Source organism: Triturus cristatus, chromosome 10 (assembly GCF_964204655.1).
Source record: "Triturus cristatus chromosome 10, aTriCri1.1, whole genome shotgun sequence".
In the NCBI taxonomy this organism is placed as follows: domain Eukaryota; kingdom Metazoa; phylum Chordata; class Amphibia; order Caudata; family Salamandridae; genus Triturus; species Triturus cristatus.
The window spans coordinates 1,116,744,618-1,116,758,174 of record NC_140593.1 but is presented as its reverse complement, the minus strand read 5'-3'; positions in this window follow the sequence as shown (position 1 = coordinate 1,116,758,174).

Here is a 13,557-nt window from a genome sequence, read left to right as displayed (position 1 = left end):
AATGCACCCGCCGTTCCTAACAGTCCATGCCATGCAGGAACGTGCTGTGGCGCTCCCAATGTGGTGCCTTTCTAAGGTTAAGATATGAGCATTTGAAAGGCACCGCCACCGCAGGACCGACCAACCTCTATTCCAATCGGAATACGGCAGGCAGCCAGACTACGGGTTTGGCGGTCTTGCAGTGGGGTGCTGGCATGGCGGCCAAACTCATAATCAGGCCCTTACTCTGAGGGTTACTAGCAGAGGGCCAAAGGACCAGGCGGGAGGGGTAGATCTGACCTACGACAGAGGATCAGGGTTGCCGGAGGTACGACAGCAGCAAGGAACTGGGTATGTGAGTTGTAAGTAGTGGGACTAGAGTGGGAAAAATGAGAGCAGCAGCGATAGTCCGGGGGGAGGGGGGGGGTGGGGGTTATACGGTTGGAGTCAGGTTGGAGGGATGTGGAAGTAAGGTCGAAGACTGGCTTTGGGCACAAAGATCAGGGCTGTGATTAAGAAAATAAAACGAGGACAAAGAGTTTGGCAGAGGTATGGGCTCCTAAATGAGCACATGTGATGTGTCCCACGGTTAAAATCTAATACTTTTGCATTTTTGCAATTTGCATTTTGCATTTTAGCATTTGAAAAATGTTGCAGTCTGTTTGTGACCTTCAAAACAAAGTCACCCTCCTATACATCCACCTCCTCTCGACAACTAAGCTATTTTATTCTTCTCTGTGCTGTGAATGTATAATTAGTCGCTGGAGGTGGGGGCCAAGTGGGGGCAGCGGAGGGCAATAATTACCTCATAATTTGAGTTCCCGTTTTCTCCCGGCTCCATCAAGCTGGAGTCCATCAATCAACACAATTAAATATGAACCCGGTGAATGCGCCTGACAGCGTGACGAGATGTGGAGGACCCGGCTGAGTCCACCCCCGTGGCCCCATTGTACAGGGGGCATCAGAGGCGGGAGAGCGACACAACCCGTCGGGGGGTTTAAGTTTCAGTTTCAAATCTGTACCAGAGGCAGTGGATATTAATTGCAGGAAGTTGAAATGAATATTGAGAACCTTGGCCTGGTAGATGTGCCTCAGAGAGATGCTTCATTAGGGAAGCAGGGGCTGAAAAGGGGACTGGGTGACGCTAATGTGATGGCTGCCTTGGAAGTTACTGCCTGCTCACTATGACTGTATGCCCCACTCTCTCTCTCTCTCTCTTTGTCTCTCCCTCTCTCTCACCTTCTGTCTCTCTCTCATTCTCTCTTTCTCTTTGTCTCTCCCTCTCTCTCCTTCTCACTCTATCTCTCTCCTTGTGTACCTCACCTTCTCTCTCTCTCTCTCTCTCTCTCCTTCGCTCTCTCTCTCTCTCTCTCTCACTCGCTCTCTCTAACTCTCTTTGTCTCTACCTCACCTTTTCTCTCTCTCTCCCCCCTTTTCTCTCTCTTTCTCTCTCCCTCTCTCTCTCTTTCTCTCTCTCTCTCCTTCTCTCTCTCTCTCCCCTTCTCTCTCTCCCTCGCTCTTTGTCTCTCCCTCACCTTCTGTCCTCTCTCTCTCTCCTACTCTTTCTCTCTCCTTCACTCTCTCTCTCTCCCTCCTTCTCTCTCTCGGTCTCTTTCTCTCTCTCGCTCCTTCTCTCTCTTTTTCTCTCTCTCTCCTTCTCTCTCTGTTTCTCTGTTTCTCTTTCTCTTCCTCTCCTTCTCTCTCTCTCCCTCTCTCTCTCTCTCTCCTTTTCTCTCTCTCTCTTTCTCTCGCTCTCTTTCCTTCTCTCTCTCTCTCTCTCTCTCCCTCTCTCTCTCTCTCTCTCTCTCTCTCTCCTTCTCTCTCTCTCTCCCTCTCTCTCTCTCTCTCCTTTTCTCTCTCTCTCTTTCTCTCTCTCTCTCTCCTTCTCTCTCTGTTTCTCCCTCTCTCTTTCTCTCTCTCTCCTTCTCTGTCTCTTTATTTTTCTCTCTCCTTCTCTGTCTCTCTCCTTAGGCCCGCTCCTCAATACATTAATCAAGAGGGCAATCTGCAATGGAAAGAAAATGACTATCGGAGCCAAAAAAAGTAATTTTCACATTTTTGTTGAATTACATTGAGTAAGAACTGAGGTAACATAGAAGTGGCTGTGAATCCATAAAACTACTTCAAAGTCACATTTTAAGACATTTTAGCTGTGGTCAGAAGGACATATGCAATAATTGTCGCCACCTTCACTGTGGTACCAGTGTCAGTTGTATGTGATTTCACAGATACCAACATTCATAGAATACCAGTTCTGGGAAACCATTTGACCTAATCTGTTTAATCAAAAATTTCAAGGTGAAAGGCATTTACGATTTACAAGAAATCAATTCATTGAAAGCCATTTTTTGCTCGTAATTGGCTTGTACATACTATCTTAGTGTGTAAAACGCGTTCTCTTTTTGTGTTGTCCTGGAATGATTGTATAGATCCTTTTCCCTTTCAAACCCCTTCAAAAGTCCTGTAACTTGATGAAATTTCACTTTTTTATATTGCTCTTTTGAAGGTTATTACTGCAACCCATATTCCTTCTTAACACTCTTGGCTCCAGGGACATCTTAAGGATTTTGGGGTACTTAGGCCAAAAGTGTTTTGGGGGGCACCTGTTCAAAACATATTTGAATTTATAATCCAATTTCAGCTCTTTCATGCCCTCTTAGGCAAGGTCAGTGGCCATGCATAGGCACACTCCTCCAAATTCTAAATGTGTTTACATCTAATATTCAGGGATAGTGACGTGGGTTTTCAATATTTTAACACAGCAGCAGCTCACTAATATTACTGCAAATAATCTCTGTTACATTATCCCATTTCTCATATATGAGACCCTGATTTGATCTAAAATAAACTTTTTTTATGGATGTTGCATGAAACATAAACACACTTTCTCTGCAAAACGTCTGTAATAGACCCTAACGGATCTCTCACATTAAAAATAAATGAAAGGAAAACAGAATTTAAAACAATCTATTTGAGAATTATTAAAGGTCATCAGGACAAGACTCTGCATAACAGATCGGACTCTATCAGGGTCCCCCTAAAAGGCTGGGCCCCTGGGCCGGAGCCCACTTTGCCCTTGCTTTAAAACATCTCTGCATGGCTCCCCTCCCATTTTTCGTTTCCCACTCCCCTCCTCATTCTCTTTCATCCCTCCCCACTTGGCATGGCAGGGAAACCCTACAAGCCCCTTCTTCACTAATTGTTTTAATAAGTTTATTTTTCCCATGCTCCTTTTTTCAACTTCTTTTGTAAGAAGCCTTTTGCCTACTGTCATTTCTCCTCTTAACCATCTACATACATTGCCTTCCTCTACCTTTGTCTCATTGCTTCTTTGTTTCCTGTTTCACATTAAAACTATATTTCATAACTGTGATTATTATTTTTCCTATTTTTCTTTTCAAAAACAGCTTTTTTTTTAAAGATGTTGCGTTGCTTTAAATCATTATTATTGTTTAACTGCTCTTAGGTTTTTGTTTCTATTGAGAAATCTGTATATGTATTAAAATGTTTTTCCAGTAGATCGGATTTCAAATATTTTCATTATACATTTTAATAAACATTTTTTAATTTTCCTAATACTTTACCATAGGGAGATGTTCACCCCTACTGTGGAGTCTCCCTATGGTAAAATATAGGGAAAACTAAAAAAGTCTATTTAACTAAAAAAAGTCTACAAGTATTTTTATGTTAACTATTAATGTAGTAAAATGCCATATATTTATTTTAAATGTAGAGCAAAATAAAAAATACTGCAGCACTATTAACTTAATTTTGAATTATATCTTTAATTAATTTCAAAATCTGAAATAGATATATTTTTCTTAAGTTTAAATTTAAAAATGAGTTCACTCCTGAAGCAAAAATAAATACTTTTTTAATGCATTAGTAATTATTAAAATGAATGTATGGAAATCATTAAAAATAATTAAATTTTATTTATATAGAATTTATAAACTTAAAAAAGTTGTTAAAATATTGTATAATTAAATGATAAATGTGCTTTTTTATATATATTTTTGCAACACTAAATAATATTTATTTATATTTTAAGCTATTGTAAATAATCTAATTTTATTTAACATTATTTCCTATGGGGTTTAATTTTAAGCCCCTACCACCATTATTTTCTGTGCAAGTATATTGTAGTACCAGTGGTTGGCAATGTGTGGAGCTGCACTTACAACAGCTCTGAGCTGGAGTAATTTACTACTGTTTTGGGTGATTTTTTGGGCTGTAGTAACTTTAGAACTGCAGTTTGTGTATAGCAATGGGCTTGATCTTTTGTTGGTGTGTGATTGACCCTCTCTAAACCCCCCCCTAACTGCCCCTAAACCATCCTTACCCCTTCTTAAGCCCCCTCCTGTTTAGTAGTAAGTGTGCCCCTTTTTTTGCTACTCCTCTTGTTCCCTCCCACATCTACTACTAAGGGGCCGATTACGATGTCATTAGGAAAGCATTCAATATAAGACAACCCTACACAAAAGGGGAAGTGTGGGTAAAGAGGGTCCAAGGGATGTGTTTAGAGACCACCTACAGTATAAATCCCCAATCAACAAGCATTATACCAAAAAATACTGTGGGTCTAAAAAATATATATTCTGTGTGGATACCTGATATATTCAGAAGAGTGAAAACCATCTGGGGTGTACCCAAAAAGGTTGAGTTCCCATCACCCACAAAGGTGGCTATTCATCATTTGGGAGCTCTGAACTAAACCATAAAAACCAACCACTTGGGTAATGATGGCGGTTATATGGTAGTCCTAGTCGTGGGTGACCAAAAGTGGGGTGATGGTTTGCAGTGCCAAGAATATAAAAGGAAAAAGTGCTATTAAAAATGGCTACCAAGACACAAACAATTTTATTCTGGTGCTGTCTTGATGCCACTTTAAAAACAGTGCGTGGACAGTATAACAAATGACTGTCAGAGTGGTGGTCTACATGTTTCGGCTATCGGACTATGAAGTCCAAGCTCTCATCAGGACCTTTAGCGCTACTGCAAAAACGTGAACAAAGGAAACTTATGTAAATTAGTGGTTGGGATGAAATCCCAATACGACCTTTTATGTTAGTCCGTTTCCCTGGAATTTCTGGGAGGGGAAACCGGAAAACCTAGTTATAATGGAAGAAAAAAGTCAAACATTTCTAAAAATTATCGATATCCAACACAGAAGACGCTAGATACAGTGTACTAGCAGTCATGAACACAATACAAGTGTGAGTGTTGTGAACACAAAATGGTAGAAACAACAAGTAAATTTCGACAAAAGTCTTTTGACAACATTTTTTGTTGGTTCAGTACTCACCCGTCAATGATCGGGTATGTACCTCGCCTCGCCTGGCATCCGCTCAGGACAGGAGGCACCGCTCTATAAGGAAGAGAGCATCAATGCATACAAAAGTTACAAAAATCGGCCCCATGGTAGTTAATCCCATCGTGTTATAGTGGGAGGGGAAGAGGGGGGAGAGAAAAACTTCCACAATATGTCGTTTGTAAATACAATTACGAAATACGGCAGAGTCAAACAGGCTAGTAAGGGGAAAGCGAACACTGAAGGCACTGAACGCTTCCATCTTTAAAAGTGCGCTGTAGCGTTGGCACACGTTAAGGAGCAGATGTCATCATATGCTTATGTATTATAAAGTGCGCTGTAACGCTGCGCAAGGTGAGGAAACGGCCAATGAATAGGCACAAGTCTCAGTGACCCGAGTAGTAAAATCTACGGCTGAGACACCAAAAACATAGCAGTATGTCATCATATGTTTAGAGACCCATGTCCCATCTGTAAATCCTGTGTAAGGTATACCGCACTGGGAAACAGAACATCAGAACAAAAGTCAAATAACAAAATATCAAAGTATCAGGACTCACCTCTCCGTCGGTACCCCACGCTGTAAGCTGAGCTGGAAGGGGAGGTGGCGGACCGGACGAGGGAGTTACCTGATATAGGCCAATGGGCGTCCGGTTACGTAATTCAGTACGGAAGGATCAGAGGGACAGAAAGGATGTGTGATTACTCGTCCGTAGGGAACTTGGGAAATGTAGTGTTGTACTAATCCAAATAGCGGCGACATGTTGGAATATCTACCCGAGTGGTGCATTCAAGCTAAACTTAGAAGCGCGAGGCGTGTGAAAGAATACTCTGCAAACAAGTCACTACATGTTATAAGAGTTTTAAGTTTTGGAATTTATACAGAGTTGATAACGGCGACGTAATGGAATGTCTGCCAAAATGATGAAATCAAGGTGTGTAATAAAGCGCGAAGCGTGTAAGAGGCTGCGCTGCATGTAAGAAAATTGTGTGCTGTTGGAATAACACCTAATAGGTTTATACATGCGGTCACATAACCTAAATTTGAACAAGTAATGGCACAATCTAGGTTTGGGATGTGCGATTGTGATTAGTGACTGTGCTCATCTAGGATCAAATATTAATCAAAGTGGGGTAGTAGAACCATACGCTCAGTGGAGAGTCATGCCACATATAATATACAAAAAACCCAAAGTGGTGGCCATTGATTAAGTCCCCGTACTAGACAGTACAAATGTTAAGAGCTATGTCAAATGTACACAAATAGTGAAGATCTAAAGGCTGCATAATATCTGGGTCTCTCTCTGAGTTGTAGATTATAGAGATGACCATGGGATATCGTCGTTCAAGCCAAACAGATCGCTTTTGAGTTTAAACACCCATTTTTGTTCCTTCAAGAACAAAAATCTGCTGATGTCTGTAACATGAGTGGGGATGAAGGGTTGCTCTAAAACCACCCATCTCAAGTCTTCCGGTTTATGAGCCAAAGACAGAAAGTGGTTGGTAAGTTTGGTGGCTTGTTTGTTCCGTCTGATAGTACTCTTATGTTCATTAATGCGAGTTTTGATCTTCCGTGTGGTCATACCCACATATCGCAGTGAACAAGGGCAGGTTATGAGATAGATCACCTTGTCAGTGTTACAATTTGTGTGTTTTCTTAGAATCCAAGGTGAGTTGGTACCAATATCTATGGTTTTAGTTGCCTGAGTTTGAGGACAGACAGAGCACTGGCCACATGGGAAATGTCCCTGTACCGGTGGCAGGTTCCACAGGGTGTTAGTAATATTGATGGATTTTTCCCGTGGTCTTGTGTGAACTAAGTTGTCTCTAAGGTTAGTACCTCTTTTAAAAGAGAAGAGGGGTGGTGGTAACGCCTCATTCCCTACATTTAGAATACGCCAGTGTCTCCTGATCGTTTTCTGTACATGGTTAGACCATGTGCTGAATGTGTTGACGCAGGTCATTCTCGACAGTGGTGGTTTTGGTACTGGAGGCTCTAAAAGTGCCCCTCGATGGTTATTGGTGGCTCTTTTCCAAGCGCGTCTAACCAGGTTCTTAGGGTATTGTCTACCTTGAAGCTGACTAGATAGCTCTTTTGCATGGCGATTGAAAGTAGTTAGATCAGAACAATTCCTGCGAACACGCAGGAACTGTCCTATGGGTAGGTTTTCCCGGAGTGATCTTGGATGGTGACTTTGAAAGCTCAAAAGAGAGTTCTTAGAGGAAGGTTTTCTATATAGCTCACTCCCCAATCTGCCTTGGTCCGGGCTGATCACGATGTCTAGGAAAGGCAGTCGGGTTTTGTCATAAGTTATTGTGAAGCGTAAGAAATCGTTTTGTTCATTTAGCCACACATGGAAATCCAGAAGAGAGGTAACAGGTCCATGCCACACTACCAGGATGTCATCAATGTACCTTCTCCATATCTTTATCTGCTCTCTGAATGGATTTGACTCACTTAGTACATTGTGCTGTTCAAAAAGATGGACGTATAGATTGGCTAAGCTCGGCGCGAAAATGCTGCCCATGGATGTTCCTGAGACCTGCAGATAAATTGTCTCCTCGAACCTGAAAATTTTTTCCATCATAGCCAATCTGGCGCATTCCATGATGAAATGAATTGGTGTGATGGTGTCAGGGGTTCTCATCTCCAAAAGACTCTCTATGGCTGAGAGGGTCTCTATCTGTGGAATGGAGGTATATAAGGATTCCACATCAAAGCTCACCAATATGTCTGATTCTGTGTCAAAGATGATGTCGGGGAGCAGGCGAAGGACAGCCTTCGTATCTTGCAGATAACTCGGCATCTCCTTGACAAGCGGCTGCAAAAAAACATCCACAAAAGTGGAAAGAGGTTCTAACAAGGAGCCTATACCCGATATTATCGGTCGCCCAGGAGGTGGTCTTTGTTCTTTATGGATCTTTGGTAAGACATAAAAGTATGGCATGACCGGGTATTTGGTAGTAAGAAAATTGGATTCTTGTTCGGTGATCCAGCCGGAAGCAAGTGCATCTTCGACGAGGGTTTTAATCTCTCTCGTCAATCTGGGAGTCGGATCCTCAGAAAGCGGTTTGTACGCTGTGAGATTGCCGAGTTGTCTCAGGCATTCAGTCCGGTATGTCTCTGTGTCTAAAATGACAATTGCTCCGCCTTTGTCAGCTGGTTTTATCGTGATGGAATCATCCTTTGCAAGTGCCATCAGTGCTTGTTTATCCCTCTTTGAAAGATTGTGATAAGCCTTGTTTCCTCTGGCATTATAGGTGGTGATGTCTTGGATCACTGCTTGTTCGAATACTTTTACCCGATCTGGAACAAGATGGGCTGGAGGGTTAAAAGTCGAAGCAGTTTTGAGACCTGTATTCCTATCAGGGGAATCATCTGCAGAGGGCGTAAGTTCTTTGTCCTTAAAAAAGAAATGCAGACGTATCTTCCTGAAGAATCGGGCCAATTCACAGCGGAGCTGGAATGGGTCTCCCTCATTAGTGGGTACGAACCCCAAACCTTTATTGAGGACTCGCTGTTCATCGGATGTCAGAACTTTAGTGCTAAGATTAACCACTAGTTCGTTGTGTTCGTGCTTGTCCCTGGTTGGGGTTGTCCCTTCTTGCTCCGGGTATTCGGTTGTTGTGGTTCCTCCGTTTGCCAATGTACCTGGGAGGACCCTCTCCTTCTGCCTCGATTTCGTCCGCGGCCTGATCCTAAAAAAGGCGGTTGGCCAAAAAATGGAACCTGAGTTGGAAAAGGAGGTAGAGGTTGAGAAAACGGGGGTTGGTAGCCCCATGGAGCAGGCGGCCACCACGGTGTTCCTTGTTGGTAAGGGTGTGGCATGTTTTGTCTGAAATTAGGCCGATATTGTCCTCTACCTCTCCTCGATGGTTGTGCGTTGTTCTCAGAATCTGAGTCAGTGGAAAAGGTATCTGACCCAGATGAAGAGTAGTTTGACCCGTACCGTCTACCTTTCTTGTTGTACTCAGGTGGAACGTACTGTTCACTGGTGTAGGGGTATACCTTCTCGAAGGAGAAGCGCGCTAGGTCCTTCTTAAATTTGTCGATTTTGGTCATTAAGATCGAGTCTTTGTGCTCTTTGTTGGTTTTATTTGTCTCTTCCAGATTTCTTTTGAAAGTGGCACTCGTAATAGTGGTCTTAATCTGCCCTTCCAGAGTTTGGATCTCAATAAGTATGGCATCAGCTACCCTTTTGGCCGTGTTGATGATAAGAATTAACCAATCGCGTGTGCACCGCCACGCGATCAGTGACCAGTCTTTGAGAAATGTCTTATCCGTAAGAAAGAGCCTAGGAGTATTTGTCACTATTAGGCCCATAGGGGCACTGTTGCTTCTCAAATACTCAGTCATGATGGCACCGTGAATGAAAGTGCGAGAGTGGGAATTCTTTAAACTAAGTAAAGATTGCCAGTCATCCTGAGTATTACTCGAGACAGAAGGTAAGGAGTCTAAGATACTTGGATTGGTACTTAATATGGATTGGAGCATGTCATCGTTAAAAGCTAGACCTGTGAGTTCTGCCATGTTCATAAATCGCCAAACGTCATCAAAAAGTAGTGAATCTTCCCCAATGTAAAAGACCCGCAGCCGTGGCTGCTCTCAAACTCAATATAAGACAACCCTACACAAAAGGGGAAGTGTGGGTAAAGAGGGTCCAAGGGATGTGTTTAGAGACCACCTACAGTATAAATCCCCAATCAACAAGCATTATACCAAAAAATACTGTGGGTCTAAAAAATATATATTCTGTGTGGATACCTGATATATTCAGAAGAGTGAAAACCATCTGGGGTGTACCCAAAAAGGTTGAGTTCCCATCACCCACAAAGGTGGCTATTCATCATTTGGGAGCTCTGAACTAAACCATAAAAACCAACCACTTGGGTAATGATGGCGGTTATATGGTAGTCCTAGTCGTGGGTGACCAAAAGTGGGGTGATGGTTTGCAGTGCCAAGAATATAAAAGGAAAAAGTGCTATTAAAAATGGCTACCAAGACACAAACAATTTTATTCTGGTGCTGTCTTGATGCCACTTTAAAAACAGTGCGTGGACAGTATAACAAATGACTGTCAGAGTGGTGGTCTACATGTTTCGGCTATCGGACTATGAAGTCCAAGCTCTCATCAGGACCTTTAGCGCTACTGCAAAAACGTGAACAAAGGAAACTTATGTAAATTAGTGGTTGGGATGAAATCCCAATACGACCTTTTATGTTAGTCCGTTTCCCTGGAATTTTTGGGAGGGGAAACCGGAAAACCTAGTTATAATGGAAGAAAAAAGTCAAACATTTCTAAAAATTATCGATATCCAACACAGAAGACGCTAGATACAGTGTACTAGCAGTCATGAACACAATACAAGTGTGAGTGTTGTGAACACAAAATGGTAGAAACAACAAGTAAATTTCGACAAAAGTCTTTTGACAACATTTTTTGTTGGTTCAGTACTCACCCGTCAATGATCGGGTATGTACCTCGCCTCGCCTGGCATCCGCTCAGGACAGGAGGCACCGCTCTATAAGGAAGAGAGCATCAATGCATACAAAAGTTACAAAAATCGGCCCCATGGTAGTTAATCCCATCGTGTTATAGTGGGAGGGGAAGAGGGGGGAGAGAAAAACTTCCACAATATGTCGTTTGTAAATACAATTACGAAATACGGCAGAGTCAAACAGGCTAGTAAGGGGAAAGCGAACACTGAAGGCACTGAACGCTTCCATCTTTAAAAGTGCGCTGTAGCGTTGGCACACGTTAAGGAGCAGATGTCATCATATGCTTATGTATTATAAAGTGCGCTGTAACGCTGCGCAAGGTGAGGAAACGGCCAATGAATAGGCACAAGTCTCAGTGACCCGAGTAGTAAAATCTACGGCTGAGACACCAAAAACATAGCAGTATGTCATCATATGTTTAGAGACCCATGTCCCATCTGTAAATCCTGTGTAAGGTATACCGCACTGGGAAACAGAACATCAGAACAAAAGTCAAATAACAAAATATCAAAGTATCAGGACTCACCTCTCCGTCGGTACCCCATGCTGTAAGCTGAGCTGGAAGGGGAGGTGGCGGACCGGACGAGGGAGTTACCTGATATAGGCCAATGGGCGTCCGGTTACGTAATTCAGTACGGAAGGATCAGAGGGACAGAAAGGATGTGTGATTACTCGTCCGTAGGGAACTTGGGAAATGTAGTGTTGTACTAATCCAAATAGCGGCGACATGTTGGAATATCTACCCGAGTGGTGCATTCAAGCTAAACTTAGAAGCGCGAGGCGTGTGAAAGAATACTCTGCAAACAAGTCACTACATGTTTTAAGAGTTTTAAGTTTTGGAATTTATACAGAGTTGATAACGGCGACGTAATGGAATGTCTGCCAAAATGATGAAATCAAGGTGTGTAATAAAGCGCGAAGCGTGTAAGAGGCTGCGCTGCATGTAAGAAAATTGTGTGCTGTTGGAATAACACCTAATAGGTTTATACATGCGGTCACATAACCTAAATTTGAACAAGTAATGGCACAATCTAGGTTTGGGATGTGCGATTGTGATTAGTGACTGTGCTCATCTAGGATCAAATATTAATCAAAGTGGGGTAGTAGAACCATACGCTCAGTGGAGAGTCATGCCACATATAATATACAAAAAACCCAAAGTGGTGGCCATTGATTAAGTCCCCGTACTAGACAGTACAAATGTTAAGAGCTATGTCAAATGTACACAAATAGTGAAGATCTAAAGGCTGCATAATATCTGGGTCTCTCTCTGAGTTGTAGATTATAGAGATGACCATGGGATATCGTCGTTCAAGCCAAACAGATCGCTTTTGAGTTTAAACACCCATTTTTGTTCCTTCAAGAACAAAAATCTGCTGATGTCTGTAACATGAGTGGGGATGAAGGGTTGCTCTAAAACCACCCATCTCAAGTCTTCCGGTTTATGAGCCAAAGACAGAAAGTGGTTGGTAAGTTTGGTGGCTTGTTTGTTCCGTCTGATAGTACTCTTATGTTCATTAATGCGAGTTTTGATCTTCCGTGTGGTCATACCCACATATCGCAGTGAACAAGGGCAGGTTATGAGATAGATCACCTTGTCAGTGTTACAATTTGTGTGTTTTCTTAGAATCCAAGGTGAGTTGGTACCAATATCTATGGTTTTAGTTGCCTGAGTTTGAGGACAGACAGAGCACTGGCCACATGGGAAATGTCCCTGTACCGGTGGCAGGTTCCACAGGGTGTTAGTAATATTGATGGATTTTTCCCGTGGTCTTGTGTGAACTAAGTTGTCTCTAAGGTTAGTACCTCTTTTAAAAGAGAAGAGGGGTGGTGGTAACGCCTCATTCCCTACATTTAGAATACGCCAGTGTCTCCTGATCGTTTTCTGTACATGGTTAGACCATGTGCTGAATGTGTTGACGCAGGTCATTCTCGACAGTGGTGGTTTTGGTACTGGAGGCTCTAAAAGTGCCCCTCGATGGTTATTGGTGGCTCTTTTCCAAGCGCGTCTAACCAGGTTCTTAGGGTATTGTCTACCTTGAAGCTGACTAGATAGCTCTTTTGCATGGCGATTGAAAGTAGTTAGATCAGAACAATTCCTGCGAACACGCAGGAACTGTCCTATGGGTAGGTTTTCCCGGAGTGATCTTGGATGGTGACTTTGAAAGCTCAAAAGAGAGTTCTTAGAGGAAGGTTTTCTATATAGCTCACTCCCCAATCTGCCTTGGTCCGGGCTGATCACGATGTCTAGGAAAGGCAGTCGGGTTTTGTCATAAGTTATTGTGAAGCGTAAGAAATCGTTTTGTTCATTTAGCCACACATGGAAATCCAGAAGAGAGGTAACAGGTCCATGCCACACTACCAGGATGTCATCAATGTACCTTCTCCATATCTTTATCTGCTCTCTGAATGGATTTGACTCACTTAGTACATTGTGCTGTTCAAAAAGATGGACGTATAGATTGGCTAAGCTCGGCGCGAAAATGCTGCCCATGGATGTTCCTGAGACCTGCAGATAAATTGTCTCCTCGAACCTGAAAATTTTTTCCATCATAGCCAATCTGGCGCATTCCATGATGAAATGAATTGGTGTGATGGTGTCAGGGGTTCTCATCTCCAAAAGACTCTCTATGGCTGAGAGGGTCTCTATCTGTGGAATGGAGGTATATAAGGATTCCACATCAAAGCTCACCAATATGTCTGATTCTGTGTCAAAGATGATGTCGGGGAGCAGGCGAAGGACATCCTTCGTATCTTGCAGATAACT